This window comes from Camelus bactrianus, chromosome 32 (assembly GCF_048773025.1).
Source record: "Camelus bactrianus isolate YW-2024 breed Bactrian camel chromosome 32, ASM4877302v1, whole genome shotgun sequence".
NCBI lineage: Eukaryota > Metazoa > Chordata > Mammalia > Artiodactyla > Camelidae > Camelus > Camelus bactrianus.
The window spans coordinates 24,291,789-24,314,354 of record NC_133570.1 but is presented as its reverse complement, the minus strand read 5'-3'; the positions used below and the strand labels follow the sequence as shown (position 1 = coordinate 24,314,354).

The 22,566-nt window shown below is 38.7% G+C and overlaps 1 protein-coding gene across 1 annotated transcript in view; it reads right to left on the bottom strand.

The window, feature by feature from the left end:
- Positions 1 to 22,566, bottom strand: part of LOC105068562 (insulin-like growth factor 1 receptor) — an 86,272-nt gene that overhangs the window by 6,190 nt on the left and 57,516 nt on the right. Inside the window, 1 exon segment of the mRNA XM_074356118.1 lies at positions 174 to 21,752. The gene's annotated coding sequence lies outside the window, so the exon portion shown is untranslated.

The window sequence follows — 22,566 nt, the reverse complement described above, 5'->3', positions numbered from 1 at the left end:
GTTTTATTCGTAAGTCCAGTTTATTCTAAATATTTTAATTAACAGCATAAGTTACCATGCTAACTTCCTGAGGCCGCAACCAAGAATATGTGTGCCAAGAACCGGCTCACTCAAAAACATAACTCCTCCCACTTTTCAGTATGCAGAGGCTGGAAAGTAAAGGCCACACTTACCAGCCTCCCCGAAGTTTCCCTGCATGATTTAATTTCCACCAATAGATGGATCCTCTTGACCTGGAATTGGAAGAAAGATACCTCTGAAGAGGAACTAAGCAAGATGCATCCATTTTATTCATGCATATCATAGTAACAGTGGTATGTTTTGAAGCCAGAAATTGTAGTGGTTTCCTAGTTTATGAGTCAGCTTGCTGACTCCACACGTTCCTACCGCTTCCGGATCAGAAGGCTCCTGAGCTGTCCCGATCCAACGCGCTGTTCAGCATCAGGACCCTCTCCTGCAGGCTGTTTGACTTCAGGACTTGTACCTCAATGTTCGGCCTTAAATCAGTTTCTGCAGCATTCCCCCAAATTCTGTTAACCATTTCACAGCCAGGAGCAAGCCCCCTTATGTTTAAACCAGTCAGCAAGGAGTGTGCTCTCTACAACAAAACTCCCCAATGCAGGATACAGTTAGAACTAAGTAACAGTCAAGAGAACATCCATGGGTTTGCGTTTGTTTTTAAGCCTATAATCAAGGTAATTCAAAGGTAATTATTCCCAGAAAACACTCATGGAACAGAAAGGTTATAATAGGTACATACTATCTTTTTCTGGATGGAAATCTAGTGGTAATTCATGTAGGCAAGAAAAAAAAAATATTTGACTCTCAGGGGGGTTGGAATTACAGATAAACAAATGAATTTTTGTCTTGCTAATTCCTCCGTATTCTCTCTCTACTTCCAGCTGTCAAAGTGAAGCTTGTCCTTTCGTTAAAGAATGATATATTTAGTTTTTCAGGCCTTTCAGTCAACATGCAGTTCTAATTAGAATTTAAAGACTACCCAGATAAAATTTACCACTTTTTGTTAGTGTTCCACAGTATTCAAAGAATGTGGAAGAGCTAGACTGTACATCTGGCTGAATAAGGACACTGAACATGAAATTTGGTACCAACAGAGCCATGAGAGGTTATCCAGCCCCACCTGCCTCAGCCTAACCCACACCCCCCCACACACATGCACAGCCACTCCCCCTGGCCCTGGGAAGGCAGGGACATTCTGGTGAGGTGGGTGAGCATCCTAAATATTTTAAAACTGACTTATCAGCCAATCTATCTAGTGTTTAACAGGCAGGGTTACACTGTGATAGCATCTGGTTTTCCCTTATGAATCAAAACTCAAAACTGAATGCTAGTTTTTCCATAGGGGGCTGGCACCAGAAAAGCATTCAATTATGTCCTGTTCAACTTGCTTGCTTTTTCAGTTTTTCTTTTTTTGTTCTTCCCATTTTTACTAATGTCCTAAATTCATCATTTAAAATACACACATCTGTCCACTTCTACTATACCCCCCATTGTTTTTTACTTCACACACTCGAACATGCACACACAAGTGTACCACAGTTATGCTCCCAGGAAGCCTCTGTGTGCATAACAGGCAACTGAAGATTTGGAGCTTGAAAATGTACATTACTGCAACACAAACTAAATTAAATATTAAATATCATTTCTTAAAATTTCTACAGATATTTCCAAGCCTCACGCTGTAGCCTGCCACCATCCTGTCCAGCTTCCTTGCTGACTCTCTCGCTGTTGTTCTGGTTCTCCTTCCATTGCCCTCTTGCTGGCTCAGTCTTCTATTTTTTTCCTCCTCTTTCTTCTCTGCCTCACTCAGAGCACCCCTCCCAAGCCAATTCAAACCAAACCAAAACAAACAAAACATGAATAAAGCCTTTATTTTTCTTATAAATTCATTCTCCTTGGTTTCTATCCTTACATTCAGCAGACTTTTTGTATATTTTAAGAATTTATCTAAAGAATGCCAAGACCTCCACCTTACATGCTTTGATTATTGGGGCTGGAAGGTGGAAGGGTTGGAGGACTGTGGATGGTATAAAAGCATTCAAGGAGGATGTCACATTTTCCAGTTACAGGGAGGTTTACTTTTTCAGTTACTGGTATTTGAATAATAACTTTTATTTGTATGGTGAGATAAATATTTCAAATTAGGGTTCTGGGAAAAGATACGTAACTATAGGTTTTATATTATAGGAAGTCTCAAATTAATTTTAGCTGACATTGGATGAGTGATTTCTCTAATTATGTGTCCTTCCATAAGCAGCACCAATCAAATCTTTGTATCTATGTAAATATTTTCAAGATACGTTTCACACCAAGCAAATTCAGGAAGGGTATTAACACCTTAATTTATTATTCTAATGCTCTAATGCTTTTTTACTTGTTTTAGAAAGTTTAGTTGTTTTTCTACCTTCTTGCTTCAGTGTATCTATCGCCGTCCTGTAATTTCTCATGTTGCCAAAACCACATTCTGCTTTCTGATCACACAGCATGACAGCATGTCATTCCTCTTCACTTCATACTCCCCTGCAGCTGCCTTTAGAATCCTCACAGATAATGAATGTGAATCCAGCAGACACGCTCCAGTCTGGTGATGAGAAGGGAAAAGTAAACCATCTCATCCAGGAGCTGACATTATTCACTGAATTTCTTCATGTGTCTCATTTAATGAGGTAATTCATGTTCCAGCACATCCAAAACTATACAATGTTATGTAAATGTTGGTGATTATTTGTAATAACAACAACAAAACACTTTCTCCTCCCTATTACCATACAGTTTGGAAGTTGATTCAAAGAGTAAGTGGAATGAACTGATTTTCTTCACTAAAGCCTGGTCCAAAAAGACCCTAATAAAAGCCTAGTTTTGATGGTAAAATATAGAAGCAAAGGCATCTATGATAATAGTCCTTTACAAGGATCTTTGGGATCTAGGAAGATACTTCCTAGATAAAGATGTAAACATAAATCATAAGACGGCTACCCAATGAGAATATTTAGTTCAGGCTTATAAAGAACTAGCTGCCATAATTCATTTAAATCAAGTCATTTCACAGGATTTACAGTGGCAGACACATTTGACTTTTATTAGATTTTCAGAAAAAAAAAACTATGTTACTTGTAAAATAAAGCAAGGAAAAAAATAAGTGGGTGTGGAAAGCAAGCAAATATTTATCTTAAAACCTTCAAAGTTGCCCCCAAACCTAGAGATACTTGGTAGGGCCACTGGCAAGGGGTCGGTAGGAAAGCCAGAAAGTTTGGGAGTGGACATTTACCAAGAAATTCACAAAAGTGTCAGGGAGAAGAGGTGTCAATGCATGCCCTAGTCTTCCATCTACTGGGAATCCTGGAAAGTCAAGATACCACCATGGCTAAGTAGGGGGAAACAGTCCAAAAACAAACGATCTATCAACCAAAAGTCTTCATAGAATTTTTTTTTTTTTGAAAAATAAAGCAGTTAATATCCGTAAAATAACTTGAAGTGTTTTGTAAAGACTAACTATAATTTGTTTGATCACTCCTTAATTCATTACTTCTCTGGGCAGAGCCTTCTCTTCCTTTCCGGTTTATGTATGAAAGCAGTGCCAAACCCAAAGACCACACAAAAACAGCAGCAGCAACAGCGTGGCTCAAAGGAAGCGATCTGGCTAATATTCCAGCTGTAAAGTCTTCACGACTCAGAATAGGCAACTGATTGACTGTTGGATTTTTTCCCCTGTCTGATGATTTTTCTCTCTGCTGTTTTGTCAACACACTATTTCAGTTTCAATCTGAATTTTGGGTGCAGGTCACATCCTGAAATCTTCCTTTTGACTCAGTCCTTAAATCCCCTTTGGAATGTTATGAATGCTATTTAAGATGATTATCCCTGATCTAAAAAACCGTAGCATATAAGGTTTTTATGATCCATTTAGGTACAGATATACCCAGGTCTTTAAAAAATAAATTTGCTTCAGCTGTATAAAAATTATAACATAAAGAAGATGAAGGCAATAAGAAATTATTGTAACTAGATCACAGAAGAAAATCAGAAAAGGGGAGGTTCAAAGATAAATGCATGAAGCCATCAAACTAACAAGAATGTCTTATAACGGCACAATTAATAAACTGTAATTCTGCATTAGTCCCCAGCAAAAAGAAAGATGGAGAAGGAAGGGCAATTATGAGCTAATGAGGATTATGATAACAGAGTAGCAATTTTAGAGAGCTGTAATGGAATTAAATTTTGTAAAGGAAAATTCCAGAAAGACAGCAGATAAGGCAATATGATGATATGAGCTAGTCAATTGTTCTGAGGAAATTGTACCTGTTAGCTACAGTATTAAAATTTCCATTTTACTTATAAAAAATACACAAAAAGAGAACATTATCATGACATAAATAAGTCATTTTAATTTCTTTAGGTGTTATAATTTTCAAGGCTTTTATTTTTACTTTTAAAAAAAGTACGTATTTATCCCAAAACAACTCTGATAGAGGTTTACAGATGGGGAAGCTGGAGGCTCACAGGGATTAAATAATTTTACAAAGGTACACATGTCTGTTAAGTAGAACCAGGGCCACAGATCCCTACTGGAGTTTGCCTCTCTTGATGCTAAATTGCTTTTCTACATCACTACCTAACTTCAACCCTGGGTGTTAACCTCAACAATTTCCTTCCATTTACATTTTCTTTCTAATTGCATTTAAGATGAATTTATTCCAACACTGCCAGGCTTTCTAATGTTATGTCATGATGAAAAAATCACTTTTAATTCTGATTTATTTGTTAATTAGAAAGGAAGTCTATAAAGATGACTTACTCTAGCACTGTCTTTTGGCATTTCTCCTTTTCTATTTCTAGAAGACAGTAAGTCATCACTTTTTGAAAGGTAAATTGTAGCTAGAAGGAAGTCAGTGATATGTAATTGGTTCTTTCAATAAATATAGTAGTCACTCTTCACATGTAACAGTAAAATTATTCATGCTTTTATGGATATAATTTCTTTCTTTACAGATAAGAACTGTAGTACAAAATTTGATGGCTTCTTAGGGGTCTTGCTTTGGTAAAATAAAAATATAAAATGGAAGAATAAAGTTTAGAAAAATGAGATAAAGGTAGGTAAGCAGATGAGGCCATTTCCTGTTTAAAATTATCAGTATCTTCCAAAATAAAATTGCTTTTTAAAATAAGCTAATGACACAACTTCTTTGTACAATTATTTCCTTGTTTAAGATTTCATACTAAGTAGTAAGTAAGGAAATTTAAGAATATGATGTACTTTTTGTTGAAACATAGAGGAATTACAAACTGAAGTGAGTCTTTGATAAGTGATTAACTGTCTTTCATCATATAGTTGCCTTGAGGTGAATGGTCTATATTCTACACTAGAAAGGTAATGAAGAAGAAAAGCCATGGTCTTCCTCACATAATGCATCACACATCAAAGAGAAATAAAGTTTAACAATAAAGACTTTACTCTTAGGTGCTTACAATGACAGACCTTGACTGTCAAAAAATGTCATCATCATTGAAAGGAAGACATCGGTCAAAAGAAACAATATTTGAGCAAGTTATTCCTTTGCCTCTGTGACTACCTCTGTAAGCATTTAAATTTTTTGATGAGATTTTTAAATTAGCTTTTCTCCAAAGAATTTAAGAGATATATAAAATAAATATAAGCCATTATAAAATTTAAAATATTGAAACGAAAAAGGGAAATGGAGAAGAAAGATAGTCATGGAAAGCACCCAGCATGGTAAACAGTCTTCAAGAAGCCTACTAACCTGGTAAATACCAGCAGGGAAGGCACTACTGTCTGCATTTGGAGTGAGCATGTCTCATGTGAATACTGCCTTCAGGTTTTTCTCAGGAAAAAGAGCGCCTCAGATTGGACACTGAGGTTTGATTGTTTAACGCCTTTGTAAGTCTCTTTAAAAATGACTAGGTCAATATAATCCCCCTTTGTTTATCAGGAAGAAGGCAGGCAGACCTTCCAGCAGAAGCAGCAGCAGACGGTGAAGAGTAAACGATCCCCTTTCCCTTAAGGAAGACTCAGGGGAGGTGAGGGAAATCACGAGCTCTCTTGATTTCAAACAACTTCTACACGAGGAGAAGCTGGTGTTAAAGAACATTTCTAAATGTTCTTTAACACCAAATGTTAAAGAGCATGCACTCAAATGTGACCACACAGATACTGGCTGTTCTGGGGCGGAAGTCATCCTCAGAAGCAATGTGTCAAGATTTTCCCTAAATCCCTAAGCTGAACATCAGCTGCAGCTAAGCTTTTATATTTTTTCTTGCTGGATAGGAAGAGCTCTTAGCTCATGCCCAGAATTATCACCTGGTTACTTTAATCAATTTAAAGTAAAACTTGAAAAAAAGAAATGTCATCAGAAATTGCATTACTGTGAATAAGGCTTGTCACGCTGGATACAGAGAGATAACCAGTGCCCTGTCAGGCCTATTTCCACTGGCTTCATCTCCTTAGAATTCAGGGCTTCCGAGTCCACTCAAAACCATTCTGCCCAAGAGCCACCTCAGGGAAGCAAAATACCCGCCTTAATCAGGATGATTTTTATGTTACGTATTTCTTCAGCAAAAAGCACCATGTGCAAGAGACCGCAAGGCCCATTTCTCACTGATCCCAAACAGAAAGCTGACTGCTTTCTAACTGCCCTGCATCTTCCTCTGGATTTTTCTCACAGCTTTTATTTCTGGGGTCTCTGCTCCAAGAAAATATTTATTTCAAAATAAAATCCCATCAGTACACCTTGAATTTCATGTTGAAACTTTTAGGTAGGCTTTACAGATTTTTACCAAGTTAGCAGAATTCCTGAATACTGTCTCCTGTCCTGGACGCTTTTTTCTGACACTTTCTGGGCTCACTATGTGTGCATTCCTATTAATTCTGATAGCAACCAGATGGGGTACCTATTATTCACTATATTTTTTGAGATCAGGGTTATTTAACTTACTTGAGGAGACAGAGCTAAGAAATGGGGAAGCCAAGTTTGAGATCACGTTGTCTGACTACAAGGCTAGGCTGTTTCCTACAATTAGGTTGCCATGCAGACATTTGAGTGACAGTGTCCATAAGCACTGGATTATAAAGAACCTAATAACTGGATAGAGATTAGGAAAGTGGATTTATTAGGGAAACACCATTAGATGGTGCTCATGAGTTTAAATTCAAATCAGTTGTCAAGATTGCATGTAACCAAGGAAACCATTTCACATACAAAACTGTATGCACTTGGTACCTCACAGTGCCTACTAGAAAAAAGGGCACTTAGTAGCTGCTTAAGAGATGTATTATAATAGGAATGTTCTTAATATTTTAATTGTATAACAAAGTGCCACTCATTTCTGTTCCTTTTCCCCCACCTGTAGACACGTGTCTGCCCATATTCACCACTAATAACCCAATTCAGGAATTCCTCTCTGTTCCCTCATACCTCCATTACATGTAGGTCCACCCATTGCTAACTCATCTCTAATGCTCTGAAGTTGCTGCAAAACCTAGAATTTCTATGCCAACCTAAAACTTGCTAAAAACCGATCATAAGGTGTTGGCTTGACAGCTCCAGCTCCTGGTAAAGAGCAGATACTCAATACACTTTTGTGGGGTCGTTCTGCTGACAGACGTGCCTCACCCCAGCCAGACTGCTAGGCAAGGGAAGATGAGTTAATTCAACACTTAGATGTGTTTTTCTCCCTAGCCATTCAGATAACTGTGTTAAGGAAAAAATCTGGGGGTGCACTATTCTTATTTCACCAATGTTAACAAAGAAAAGAAAGAGGATAACCATCTTACTGGAATGAAAGTCGCTGCCTCTCTGTTTGATTTGAAACAATGGACAGATTACTAAGACTTTCTGCCGTATGGTCTCTTTATTATGAAAGTTGATAATGTTGGCTTTCTTGCGGAAACCGTGAAAATTAATGGTTGAGATAGATGTCCCAAAATTGCCAAATTATTTACCATAATGAGGAGCAAAATGCTGGTCCTATACAGCAAAATTGCCTTGTTCAACTAAATGCAAGACAACTGACCTATTATCTAAAAATTTCCCCCAATTTCATAAAAAGTTGGATTTTTATTTTAAAGGGAATTTCCTGTGTATTTTATTTTCTTAAAAGATAAAGTAAATTAGAACCAAAGCACGTGAAAAGCTGTTAAATGACTAATAATCACAAACCTTCAGCTAAGCATTCGTCATCACTGAAAGACCTAATATTACATCGCTTGCAATCTAAATGCCTGCCTGCTCTAACACTGTTTAATACACTACTGCCAGTGCTTATTGACAAGTAAGTGATCACAGTGTCATCATTTTCTTTTGAATAAATAAACAAATAATGATAAAACCGCTAACAAACACTTACTTGCCTAGCAAATAGCAAACACTCTCAAAATGATGGATATTATACTTGCAAGACACTGTTCTGAGTAATACATTAAATTCTAGTAAGGATTTACATATATTCTCTTGCTGAATCTTCCAATAAGCCTACATGGGGAGTATTTATTATTATCATTTTGTAGAGGAGTAAACTAAGACATAGAAAGATTAAGTAATTCGACCAATGTATTAGCCAAGGTTGTCCAGGGAAACAGAACCAACAGGAGAGATAAACATATGGAGATCTGTTATGAGGAATTGGCTCACACAATTATGGAAGCTGGTGAGTCCCAAGAGCTGCTGTCCACAAGCTGGAGACCTAGGAAAGGTGGTGGTGTAATTCAGCGTAAATCCAAAGTCCTGGGAACCAGGGGAGCCAATGGTGTAAGTCCCAGTTCAAGGGAAAAAGAACATAAGATGAGATGTTCCATCTCATGCAATGAAGCAGAAAAACAAGGGGCAGATTCCTCCTTCCTTCAGTTTTGTTCTGTTCAGGCCCTCAACAGATGGGGTGATGCCCACCTACATTGGTGAGGACAGTTTTCTTTACTGAGTCCCCTGATTCATAGGCTAATCGCATCCAGAAACACCCTCACAGGCACACCCAGAAGTAATGTGTAACCTGAGTACCCCATGGTCCATCAAGTCAACACATCACATCAGTCATCACAACCAAAATTCCCTAAGTAACTGGCCTGACAGAGCCTGGGCTCTTAACCGTCATGTTCAACTGTCATTGCATAGACAACATACAGCTTGATGCCTTATTAATACAATCTGTTAAATTCTAAGATTTTGCAAATGATGAATATGCAAGTTTGGAAACATATTTATAATTAATGACCTATGTAATATTTTCAGAAATATCAGGCTTAGTTTGGTATTTGTTAAATATTCTCAAAATGTCATCAAATATCTTATTAAATATTCACTAACAGAATAACTCAAAAGATCTTTAAATCTGTAAGAGAATTGCAATTTACTAAGAGTTGGCATATGATATACTTGTTGATTTATATGATAAACTTGATAAAAACAAATTAGAAAATGCAGATGATGTTCAACTGAAGATGAAATCTCAAGAGTTTGGAACTGGGGTGGCTATGAGATATTCGGTTTTAAAACCTTATTTTCAGACTTCTTTTATTATACGTTCTTATCATAATAAATCTGGTTGGAGGATTAAAACTACTTTTATACTTCTGGTTTTCACTTTCTCAAGTAAGGAGCTTGGAAGCTGTCACTGTGTCCCAACAAGAAGTAAAAAGCCGAACAAACTGACAAGTCAACACCTTTTCTTAGATCTGTCAGAGAAATGAGGTCCCAGCGCAAACTGCTGCCTCCAAAATTGCAGAGACAGGCAGGCTGGATACAGAAAAGCAGAACTTACTGGAGAAGAAATACCCAAGTAAAAACCTTTGCAGGAACTAATGATGAGGTAGAAAAACCTAAACTATAATTGATGGACTGTTGGAGGCTCAGATTAGACAATAGACAAGTCTATGGGTTAAAAATGCCATGCGGACCCAGTCATAGGAGAGTCCTCTCACGTTTGTAAACCTAGTTTCAGGAGCTCTCCTTGGTTCTCACAGTGATGAGTGGAGAAAAGTTCCCTCATGTTTCTGGCAGGAGAAAGGTAAAAGAAACAATTTTGAAATACACCAGAGCATGATGTTCTTCTTAGCAAGACCGGCCCTCAGAAAACTGTTTTACTAGCGCTTAACCTACTGGAGTTTCATCAGAAACCAACTGATCTGGAGGAAGAGAAATACCCAACTCCAGCCCTCTTCAGCTTCCCAGTGGGGAAAGGGAAACACCAGCTCCAGCCACTTCTAGTCTTCCTGCCCCACCTACGGCAGCAAAAAAAAAAAAACCCACAGAAAACCAAAAACACCAACCTAAGAAGCACTTGTTCACAGAGCAGGGGCACAGGCTAACTAGAAGACTGAGGGGCACAGGCTAACTAGAAGACTGAGGGGCACAGGCTAACTAGAAGACTGCAAACTAATCACAGGACTACAGAACTCTTCCTCTACCCCATCCCTGACATCACATCACTAAAGCCTATTTACTGCCATTCTCTTTACCCAGAATATCATGTCAGGCTATCAAGAAAAAATTACAAGTCATACGATAAGGCAAAAAACTGTTTGAAGAAAGTGAGTTAGCATCAGAACCAAGGTTGCAGTGTACAAGGTTGAAAGTCAATCATTTTCCTATATACTAGCAATGAAAACGTGGAATTTGAGATTAAAAACACAGTATCATTTATATTAGCACCAAAAACTGAAATACTTAGGTATGAATCTACCAAAATATGTATAAGATCTATATGAGGAAAATTATGAAGCTCTGGTGAAATAAATCAAAAGGGACTAAGTAAATGGAGAGATGTTCCATATTCATGGCTAGCAGAATTTACAGCAAATTGTTTGTGTGATTCATTGATTAATGCCTGCTTCCTGGAGTCACCCTTAAGCCCCATCAGGCCAATAACCACCTGTTCTGGCTCGTCATTGTGTCTACAACACCCAGCAGATACTTATTCTTTAACTTAATTAAAGAAAAAACAAACAAATGAATAATGGAATAAACAAAGGATAGGCTTTTAGGAAGACACACCATAGAAAGGTTAAAGGAAAGTTTAAGTCACTCCCTTCTTAGCCAAACTTTTATATATATGTGTGTGTGTGTGCTTTACAAAGGGAATGATATACACCTTTCACAAAGTGCTAAGAAAATAAAACCAAGACTATTAATACATATATTAGTCTTGTAACTTTTTAAAAAGTGACTTACTTTTCAACTTTCAAAGTCACTCTTCACTTCAGTGACTTAACATTTTTGAGAATTATCTTAGTAATCTGGGGGATAAGTGACCTGCCCATTGCTAACACTACAACCACCACCACCAAAGAGAGAGTTACCTTTTTCTCTACCAAAGTTTTTTTATAATCATGCAAATGGAACCAACCAGAAAGCAGGGGTAGCAATACTCGTATCAGACAAAACAGACTTTAAAACAAAGCCTGTAACAAAAGACAAAGAAGGCACTGTATCATAATAAAGGGATCAATACAAGAAAAGGATGTAGCACTCATCAACATCTATGCATCTAATACAGGAGCCCCTCAATATATAAAGCAAGTATCGACAGACATAAAAGGAGAAATTGACAATAAACATACAATAATAGTAAAGAACTTTAACACCCCACTGACAATGGACAGGTTATCCAAACAAAATAATCAGTAAGGAAACAGTGGTCTTAAATGATACATTGATCCAGTTGGATTTAATATTTATAGGACATTCCATCCAAAACAGCAGAATACACATTCTTTTCAAGTGCACATGGTACATTCTATATGACAGATCACATGCTAAACCACAAAACAAGTCTCAAACAAATTTGAGAAGATACAAATTATATCAAGCATTTTTCTGACCATGACAGTATGAAAGAATAAAGCACATACAGAATGAGAAATGTGAAAAGCACAAACACGTGGAGACTAAACAACATGCTACTAAAAACCTATGGGTCAATGAAGACAGCAAAGAGGAAATCAGAAAATACCTCGAAACAAATGAAAATGGAAACACAACTTTCCCAACTCTATGGGATGCAGGAAAGCAGTTCTAAGAAGGAAGTTTATAGTGACATAGGCCTTCCTCAAGGAAAAAAAAAATTCAAATAACCTAACTACATCTAAAGGAATTAGAAAAAGAACAAACAAAACCCAAAGTCATCAGAAGGCAGAAAATAATAAAGATCAGAGAGAAAATAAAACAGACTTAAAAAGAGAGAGAGAGGGGGAAAGAGAGAGAACAATGAACCAAGAGTTAGCTTTTTGAAAAAATAAAATAAAAATGATAAACTTTTACTCAGCCCCAGAAAAAAGAGCAGAGAAAGGACCCAGATAAACAAAATAGGAAATAAAAGTGAAGAAATAATAACCAATATTACAGAGATACAAAAATATCCTAAGAGAACACTACAAACATTCATATGCCAACAAACTGGACAACCTAGAAGAAATGGACAAATTTCTAGAAACATAAACCTGCCAAGAACGAATCAAGAAGAAACAGACAATTTGAACAGACCAATCACTCGTGAAATTGAATTTGTAATTAAAAAAAACCTCCAAACAAAAGGCCAGAAAAGGATTTCACATTAAGTTCTACCAAACATATAAAGAGGTAATACTTGTCTCTTACACTATTTCAAAAAAAAAAAAGAAATGAAGAGGATGGAACACTTCTCAATTCATTCTATAAGGCCACAATTACCCTGATACCAAAACTGGAGAACAACACTACAAAAAAGAAAATTACACTCCAATATCCCCGATGAATATAGATGCAAAAATCCTCAACAAAATGTTAGCAAGTCAAATTCAATAATACACAAATAGGATCATATATCATGATCAAGTGGGATTTAGTCCAGGGATGCAAGTATGGTTCACTACCTGCGAATCAATCAATGTGATACTTTTCATTAACAAAAGGATAAAAAAAATCACATGATTATCATAACAGATACAGGAAAAGCACTTGGCAAATTCAACATCCATTCATGATAAAAACTCTCATCAAAGTGGGTATAGAGAAAACAGATCTCAACATATTAAAACCCATTTATGACAAACACACAGCCAATATAATACTCAATGGTGAAAAACGGAAAGCTTTGCCTCTAAAACCAGGAACAAGACAAGGATGCCTACTCTTGGCCCTTTTTTTAACATAGTATTGGAAGTCCTAGCCACAGGAATCAGACAAGAAAAATAAAAGGAATCCAAACTGGAAAGGAAGAAGTAAAACTGTCACTATTTGCAGATGATGTTATACTATATATAGAAGACCTTAACATCTCCACAAAAAGAAAAAAAAATAGGATAAATTAATTCAGTAAAGTTACAGGAGACAAGATTAATACACAGAAATCTATTGCTTTTCTATGCACTAATAATGAACTATCAGACAGAGAAAGCAAGAAAATAATACCATTTAAAATCACATCAAAAAGAATACAATACTTAACCAATGAAGTGAAAGACTCTGAAAATTATAAAACATTGAAGGAAGCAGAAGATGGAAAGATATGATGAAGGAAAAAGAAATAGATATCCCATGTTCAGAGATTAGAAGAATTAATATTGTTAAAATATTCATAGTTTTCAAAACAATCTACAAATTAAATGCAATGCCTATCAAAACACCCACAGCACTTTTCACAGAACTAGCATAATCCTTAAATGTATATGGAACCACAAGAGTACCTGAATAGCCAAAGCAACACTGAGGAAAAAAAGAACAAAGCTGGAGGTATCACACTCCCTTACTACAAAAGCTACTATCATCTAAACAGCATGGTACGGGGACAAAACAGACACAGATCAGTGGAACAGAATAGAGCCCAGAAATAAGCCCATGCACTTTTGGTCAATTAATCTATGACAAAGAAGGTAAGAATACAGAATGGAGAAAAGGCAGTCTCGTCAATAAGCGGTGCTGGGAAAACTGGACAGCTACAGGTAAAAGAATGAGATTGGCACATTTTCTCACACCATATGCAAAAATAAACTAAAAAATGGGTTAAAGACCTAAATGGAGACCCGAAACCATAAAACTCCTAGAAGAAAACATAGGCACAACATTCTGACAAAATCATAACAGAAGTTTTTTGAACCTGTCTCTTAAGGCAAAGGAAACAAAAGCAAAAATAAACAAATGGGAGCTAATCATACTTAAAAGCTTTTGCACAGCAAAGGAAGTCATCGACAAAATGAAAAGATAACCTTACTGAATGGGAGAAAATATCTGCAAATGATACAGCCGATAAGTGGTTAATATCCAAAACATATAAACAGCTCATATAATTCAGTATCAAAAACAAATAATCTGACTTAAAAATGGGCAGAAGAACTGAGAAGACATATAGATGGCCAATAGGCACATGAAAAGATGTTCAACATCAGTAGTTTTCAGAGAAAAGCCAGTCAAAACCATAATGAGAGATCACCTCACACCTGTCAGAATGGCTATCACCAAAAGGTCTACAAATGATAAATGCTGGAAAGGATGCGGAAAAAAGGAATGCTTGCACGCTGTTGATGGGACTCTAACTTGGTGCAACCACTGTGGAAAACAGAATGAAGGCTCCTCAAAAAACTGAAAACAGAACTACCATATGATCCGGCAATTCCATGACTGGGTACATATCCGAAAACCAAAAAACTCATTAGAAAAGATTCATGCATCCAAAAGTTCATAGCAGCATTATTTATAAAAGCCAAGATACAGAAGCGATCTTAAGTGTCCATCAATGAATGAATGAATAAAGAAGATGTGGTATATATATTTCTATATATATACATACATACATATATATATATACATACATACATACATACATATATATATATATCTTATGGAAAATTATTACCCAATCTTTAAAAAAAAAATAAAATTTTGCCATTTGCAACAACATGGATGGACCCTCTGGGTATTATGCTAAGTGAAATAAGTCAGAGAAAGAAAAACAAATACTCTGTGTTAACTTATATGTAGAATCTAAAAAGTAAAACAAACTAATGAATATAACAAAACAGAAAAAGACTCACAGGTATACAGAACAGACTGGTGGTTACCAGTGGGGAGAAGGAGGAGGGGAGAGGAAGGATGGGGTAGGGGATTGAGAGGTACAAAGTACTACACATAAAATGGGTAGGTTACAGGGATATATTGTACAGCACAGGGAAATACAGCCATTATTTTATAGTGACTTTAAATGGAATACAATCTACACAAATGTTGAGTCTCGGTGTTGTACACCTGAAACTAACATGATGTAAATCAACTCAATTAAAAAAAATTTTAGTAAGTGTTTTGTTTTCATATTCTTTGCAGTAGGTTAGAAGTCAGCACTGTCCAATAGAAACGTCATGCAAGTCACAATTTACCAGTAACCCCATTAAGAAAATAAAAAGAAACAAGTAAAATTCATTCCAGTAATAATTATATTTATCCCAAAATATGCAATATACTATCATTTCAAAATGTGATTAACATTTTTAAAACTTAGTAATAAATATTTTACATTCTGTTTGCTGTACTAAGTCTTGAAAATCCATTATGTATTTTCCACTTACAGAACATATCAATTCACACTAGCCACATGTGGCTGGTGGCTACCATACTAGACAGGGCAGATTACACCATTCATGCTTCTGATAAATTACCTGCTCTCTTCCTTATTTAAAAAACTTGCAGAAAAGGCTTTAAATATTCCCTGTATAAAACAAAGCAACCTTGATGGGTAGGGAATATCTTCATTATAAACTGAAAAATAAAGGTTAAGCGATCCATGGTAACATGTATGTTAATGTAACGATACCGTCTTAATTCACTCATGACTTTAAAAGCTTTCTTCATATGCCAAGGATTCACTGTCATTGGGCAGTGTTTTTCAGTATTACCATCTTTGGAATTGAGAGGCTTCTGATGACCCTGCTTATGACCCTACATTAAAGAAATAACAAAACAGAGAAAAAGATATTAAAGATAATTTAGTGGGGAGGGTATAGCTCAAGTGGAAGAGCATATGCTTAGTATGCACAAAGTCCTGGGTTCAATTCCCAGTACCTTCTCTAAAAATTAAATAACTAACTAAACAAATACAAATCTAATTACCACCCCCCTGCAAAAATTAATTAATTGATTTAATTAAAAGTTAAAAAGATAATTTACTTCAGGCTTACCAGGCTACAAGAGCTACAATGAATGCCTCTCCCCCCATTCATTTAGAGGAAGTCTCACAGTATCTCCCTACATAAAGACTGAAACATAATTCAGAACACTTTCTTATGGTCAGCATGATTTTAACACAAAGTAGATAATTACCTCCCTGGTGTCAAAGCTCTGTCAAAGACGAGCACAGAAAATTTAGTAAAAATGGTTCTGCAACTACCTTTCAAAGAAATGCTAAGAAATGATCTTCTCTGTTGGAAATTAACCTGCTTTTATATTCTGCAGTAGGCATACGTATTTACAAACCAGGAATTAACTGTAAGCTGGTCACTATACTAAATTATGTTTCATTGTTTTATCCTCACAACAACTCTGTAAGCTACTGTTGTTACCGCCATATAATAGATAAAGAGATTGAGGCAGAAAAACAATTTGCAGTGACCTAGTAAATGGCAGAGCTGGGTAAGACTGCAGCCAGCCTGACACGCAAGTCCATTCTTCTCACTGATGTTCACTACTGTTACCTACATTCAGCAATTACAATTGAGTTCTTATTTAAATGTGTAATTTCTAAAAGTACAAAGTATTGTTGGGTAAATCATTCTTTTGAGACCTGGGAGCCAAAAAACAAAAACCAAATAAAATCAGGGTGCCATTGTGGGGAGGGTTAATTGCATATGGACGGACAGAAGGGGACTTTTTGAGGAGACGGTTGCACAACATTAGACGTTTTCTAAAATCACTGACTTGTACAATTATAATGGGTGAATTTTATGGCCTGCAAATTATATCTTAATACAGCTGTTAAATTAAAAAACTGGGATACCAAATTAAGCCTAAAAAACACCTGCATAAATACCACACACAGAACAGACAAACATCACTATTTATTGCACCACCTCCCTCCACGTCGCTTCCTTTCCTCACCCGTTTCTGAAAGGATGATTCATTTTTAAAATATCCTTTTTTAAATTTATTCAGCAAGTAACTTGAGTGCCAACTATGTACCCAGGACTAGTCTAGGCACTTGGAATAGATCAATAAACAGAACAAAAGTCCTGTCCTCACGGAGCTTGGAGTCCAGCCGGGGTGGGGGGGTGGAGATGACAATGCACACAACAGAGCATCAGAGCAGTGGCACGTGAGGAAAGAGGAACCATGGAAAAAAGAAAAAGGGCAGGGTAAAGAGAGTCGGGAGTATGGGCGAGGGTGACGGTGTATTAAGTACCAGAGGAGGCCACACTGAGGACTGGGGTTAGGACTAGGACTAGGAAGTGAGAAGGCCCAGGCGGACGGAATAACCAGCGCCGAGGCCAGCGCGCCCCTCGCCGTGTTCCAGGGCGGGGGCTGCGGGGAGGGGGCAGTGCAGACTCTGGAGGGCCTCGGAGGGCTTTGTAAGGACTGTGGTTTTACCCGGAGTGAAATCGGGAGGCACTGCAGAAGGACGACACAGTCCAACTTAGGTTTTCCAAGGCTCACTTGACTGCTGGGTGAGAATGGTCAATATGGGTCAGAGATGAAGGGAGGGAAGCCAGTGAGAAGGGCTGTGCAGGAGGAGAGGACAGTGGCTCAGGGCAGGGAAGCAGCAGCGGAGGCAGGAGCCGTGGTGAGAAGTGGCTGGGGTCTGGATAGATATTAAAGGCAGTGGTAACAAGACCTGTTGACAGAATGCATGCGGCTTGTCAGTGAGAGAGTGGAGGGAGGAGGGGGCATCACCCACCACCTGTCCTCCCCCAGGACGTGGCGTGTGGGGAGAGGGTGGCTGGGACTCGGAGGTGGAGAGGTGATGAAAGCAGGAGTGGAACTGCTCTGATCCTAGAGCAACAGAGCTGTAAAAAGCTCGGCTTCAGTTCAACCCGCTCCCTCTCTCACATTCCCTCCCACCTAGATGACAAAGAGAGCACAGTCAGGCACCTTCTGTCCCTGACAGTGACTACTAGCAGGGAAGGGACCAGGGTAAAAGCATGTCTTACGCAAGATCAGGCTGATGGTAACACTATGTTTTACAACAACGAACAGCACTGTCAGGGTGGGACACGTGAGGTGCTCAAACAGGGAGGAGGAGGCTGAGGATCCACTTCCAGCACTTCCATGGCTTTTATCCCTCCTATTTCTGACCTTTCTTTTGCCACTTTCCCTAGCACTGCCATCACTGGCAGGTAAGGGGGCAGCAATGTGACTTGGCCATGTGGCTGATGGGGCTACATTTCCCAGCACTGGAATGAAAAGGCCCTGGAAGAGGAGCAGCATCAGCTGGAAGATGTGAACCGCGGTCCTGGCCTGTGCCCAACACTGACCAGGTGACCCTGGGTTAGACACTTAAGTCTCTCTGGGCTTCCGGCTATGTACTTATAAAAGAAGGTTTTCTCATTCCACAAATACATCCAATATGAGATGTAACGTGAAAGTCAAACATAACATCTCACCTACTTGCCTCAGGGAAATGTACAAACACTGGACATTATGTGAATGTAAATGCACAGTTAAGAAAATCATTGAGGTTAAGCACTAAACTGAACATAGAGATAAATTTTTATGGATTTTCTAGGCCTTCCTCATTTTCAATTTTAACACTGAATTAAAAGTTATTAGCTATACAATGGAATACTACTCAGCCATAAAAATCGACAACATAATGCCATTTGCAGCAACATGGATGCTCCTGGAGAATGTCATTCTAAGTGAAGTAAGCCAGAAAGAGAAAGAAAAATACCATATGAGATCGCTCATATGTGGAATCTAAAAAACAAAAACAAAAACAAACAAACAAACAAAAACAAAGCGTAAATAAAGGACAGAAATAGACTCACAGACAGAGAATACAGACTTGTGGTTACCAGAGGGGTGGAGGGTGGGAAGGGATAGACTGGGATTTCAAAATTGTAGAATAGACTACACTGTATAGCACAGGGAAATATACACAAAATGTTATGATAACTCACAGAGAAAAAAATGTGACAATGAGTGTGTATATGTCCATGAATAACTGAAAAATTGTGCTGAACACTGGAATTTGACACAACATTGTAAAATGATTATAAATCAATAAAAAAAGTTAAAAAAAAGTTATTAGCTATACTCCAGACCACCACCCCTGTGAATAAATCAAGTAGGTAAGCACTCCCTGGGTGCCCGCTGTTGCCCGATGCTAAGCAGGGGTAGGGTTAAAGAAGGCTGAACACGGGAGCCTTCTCCAGTTACCAGCTAAGTGAGGAGACACATTGGAAACCACCTGGGAATGGTACCAAATCAGCACTCAAAGCCAAGATTACGGGCTACCGATCATAAACAGTGCAGGAACAGAAAGAGGAGCTAGAAGGAGTTGGAGTAAATAGGGAAGACTCAATGAAGGGGATGGGGCTCCAACTGGTTCCTGGGGTAATTCTAAGCTGTTTTATACAAGGAATGGATGGGAAAAGGCTGGATTCTCCCGGCTTGTGATAAGGCACAGGTTCCCCTAGGAGGCTAAGGCACATAATGATTGGAACAGATAAGGTAGGGCCAAAATGATGGAGGGCCGAGACTACCTGGATGAGATCTGGTTGTGGTAAGTCTTTGACTTGACTCTAGATGTTGGAGGGTCGAAACTGTAGGTGGACTGAAAGGTGGGGAGAGAACATCCAAGAGCTCAACAGTAGGAAACATTCAAGTATCAGGGATGAAAGCTCTTCATCACAGTATCAGCAATCGGAATGGACATTTGAAACCAAGAATGTGCAGTTCCGGGAGCTGACAAAATGCGGAGGATGGTGCGAGACAGAGAAATCAAAGACCATTCCAAGGCTTTGGGTATCCAGGACTGGAAGAATGATTCTCCCACTGAGTATGTAGAGATGCTGCAAGTGGAAGTCAGCTGATGAAAAAGATTATGAATTCAGTTTAAGACATGTTGAATCTGACGTGTGCACTTAGAGTAGGTGTTCTCTAAGAAGCTGAAAATTCAAAACTGAAGAACAGATCTAGAGTCTAGGATTAAGATGCAGACAGACAAGACACAATAGATTTCCTAAAACAAAACATAGGCAAAACATTCTCAGATGTCAATCTTAGCAACATTCTCCTCGGGCAGTCTACCCAGGCAATGCAAAGAAGAACACAAATAAACAAATGGGACCCAATTAAACTCATACCCTTCCCCACAGAAAAGAAAACCATAAGCAAAACAAAACAGTAATCTACGAATGGAAGAAAATATATGCAAATGATGCGGCTGACAAAGGCTTAATTTCCAAAATATATAAACAGCTTATACAAGTGAGTAACAAAAAACAAACCCATTACTTCTTCTATAATAAAAGAAAAACTTAAATGTCTTAAATTTAAAGATACCGATACTAAAATGTTGTCCTAATGAAATACACTTATTCTAAATTATTAAACATGTGGTAAGATCCACCAAAATCGAAGACTACAACTCTACAGGTTCGTAAAAACATGATCAATGAAAAAATGTTTGTAGCAGTTACTCAAAACTCTCTCTCTGTCTCTCTGTTTGTCTCTCCCTCTCTCCATAAAAGCATCAGTAGTAAAATGGTTATTCCTCTTGAAATCGCAGGACAGGGCCGAATTAGCATAAAAATTCTATAAATATTCCAGTACATACGTAAGTAGAAACATATTCCAGGAGTAACCCACATTACCCTCCAACTGACATATTTTTAAATGTTTGGGAGAAAGGCATGTAATCTTCTTTATACCATGGATGCTCTGAACTGAATGTTCACAAGCCTATTCTATGCTGAAAGTTCTGAAGTCTCTGCTACCTTCAACTTGAATCTTCTGAAATCACAGGGGGAAAGAGTGGTAACGTCACATAGAGAGAGCAGGGACTCGGCCATAACGTAGTCCAGGGAAGCCAGCTACACTGAGCAATGCCAGAGCTGCCACAGCAGCCTGAGGGCAGCCAGAACCACTGCCTGTTGCTCAAGCACCGGAACCCAAGGCTGCTCGTTCTGGGAGGGGGCGCTGGGTTCCCTGGATCAGGGGAACAGGAGAGCTCTCACACAGAGTAACACGAGGTGCCCAGGGCCCAGGACGGGAGCCAAGGCAGAGCCTGGGAGACTAAACATGAGCCCCACACCCACAGCGGTCAGAAGCAGCCGGCTGGGACTCACAGACATCACAGAGCCCAGCGTCCAGGGCCAAGGCAGGAAGGCAGTGGTCGGAAAGGCAATCTTTTCCACATTCCTCCTCTGGCAGTTTTCTCTTGTCTCGGTCCCATTCTTATTCAAGGTGAGCAATGTTGATCTCTCCTGAGTCATTAGATGAGTAAATTGTTTTCTGGTGAAGTCACAGTTCAGGATTTCTCATAGCCATTCTCTCCTCTCTGTTTAAAGGCCCTACTCCAGATTAAAGATGACCTCAAAGTCCTTGACACGCCTCCCATCAGAGGCTCACCTGTGTCCTCTTCCATGCAACCTGGGCAGGCTCTGCCAGTCCCCTGACCAATGAGCATGGCTGAAGGGACTGCGTGTCAGTTTGCAGGTCTAGGTTTTCAGAAAATGACGGCTTCCTCTTTCTACTGCTTGGAATGCTTGCTCTTGGGAAAGCCAGCCACCATGTAAGGAGCCTCATCACTCGGAGACCAACATCCTGTGAGAAACCAAATGACACAGAGAGACCTTGCAGAATATGATTCCACAGAGGCTGGGGAGGGGAGGGGTAGGTGGGAGAGGGAGAGGGGCAGAAACAGAGACCAGGACACACAGGCACAAGACACGTGAGTTAAGAAGCCATCCTGGAAGTGGATGCTCCAGCCTCAGGTTCTCCGGCTGATACCACACCAGCCAAGTTCCTCCTGAACTCCTGACCCATCGTAACATCATAAGCAAAATAAAATGGTTGCTGTAAGTCACTAAGATGTAGGACAGTTTGTTACACAGCAAGAGATAACAGGACACCGGGAGAAGGAGGGGCATCAGTGATAGAGTTTCCAGCATTCACCTCTGCCAAACAACTCGCTGGAATGACTGACGCTGCTGTTTAGCAGAAGTGAGGATGAGGGCCTCCAAGAGGTTCTACCCCACAGGAATCAAAACTGAAGACCAGACTATCCTCTCTGCAACAGAGGTAACGAGAGTAAAGCATGCCAGCCCATCACCAACTAAGCTGCCACCATCCTTGAAACTGGTTCTTTCTTTATCCCGTCAGTATTTTAAACCCAGATTTTACTACCATATGACAACCTAATTCTTTCTTGAGCAAAACCACACTCCTAATGTCGCCCTACGTTGTAAAAACAACCTTCAAAAATCTCAAAGACACTATTCCCAAATTCTTGATAAAAATTCTTTAAAAAGTTGGCACTTGCAGGAATTCCTTTTCTCTTCATTTAAAGCTACAGAGCCTTGTCCTTCCTTCCTTCTGCCTCTCTGGCTTATGCTCTTTAAGAAGCACTCTGGGAAGC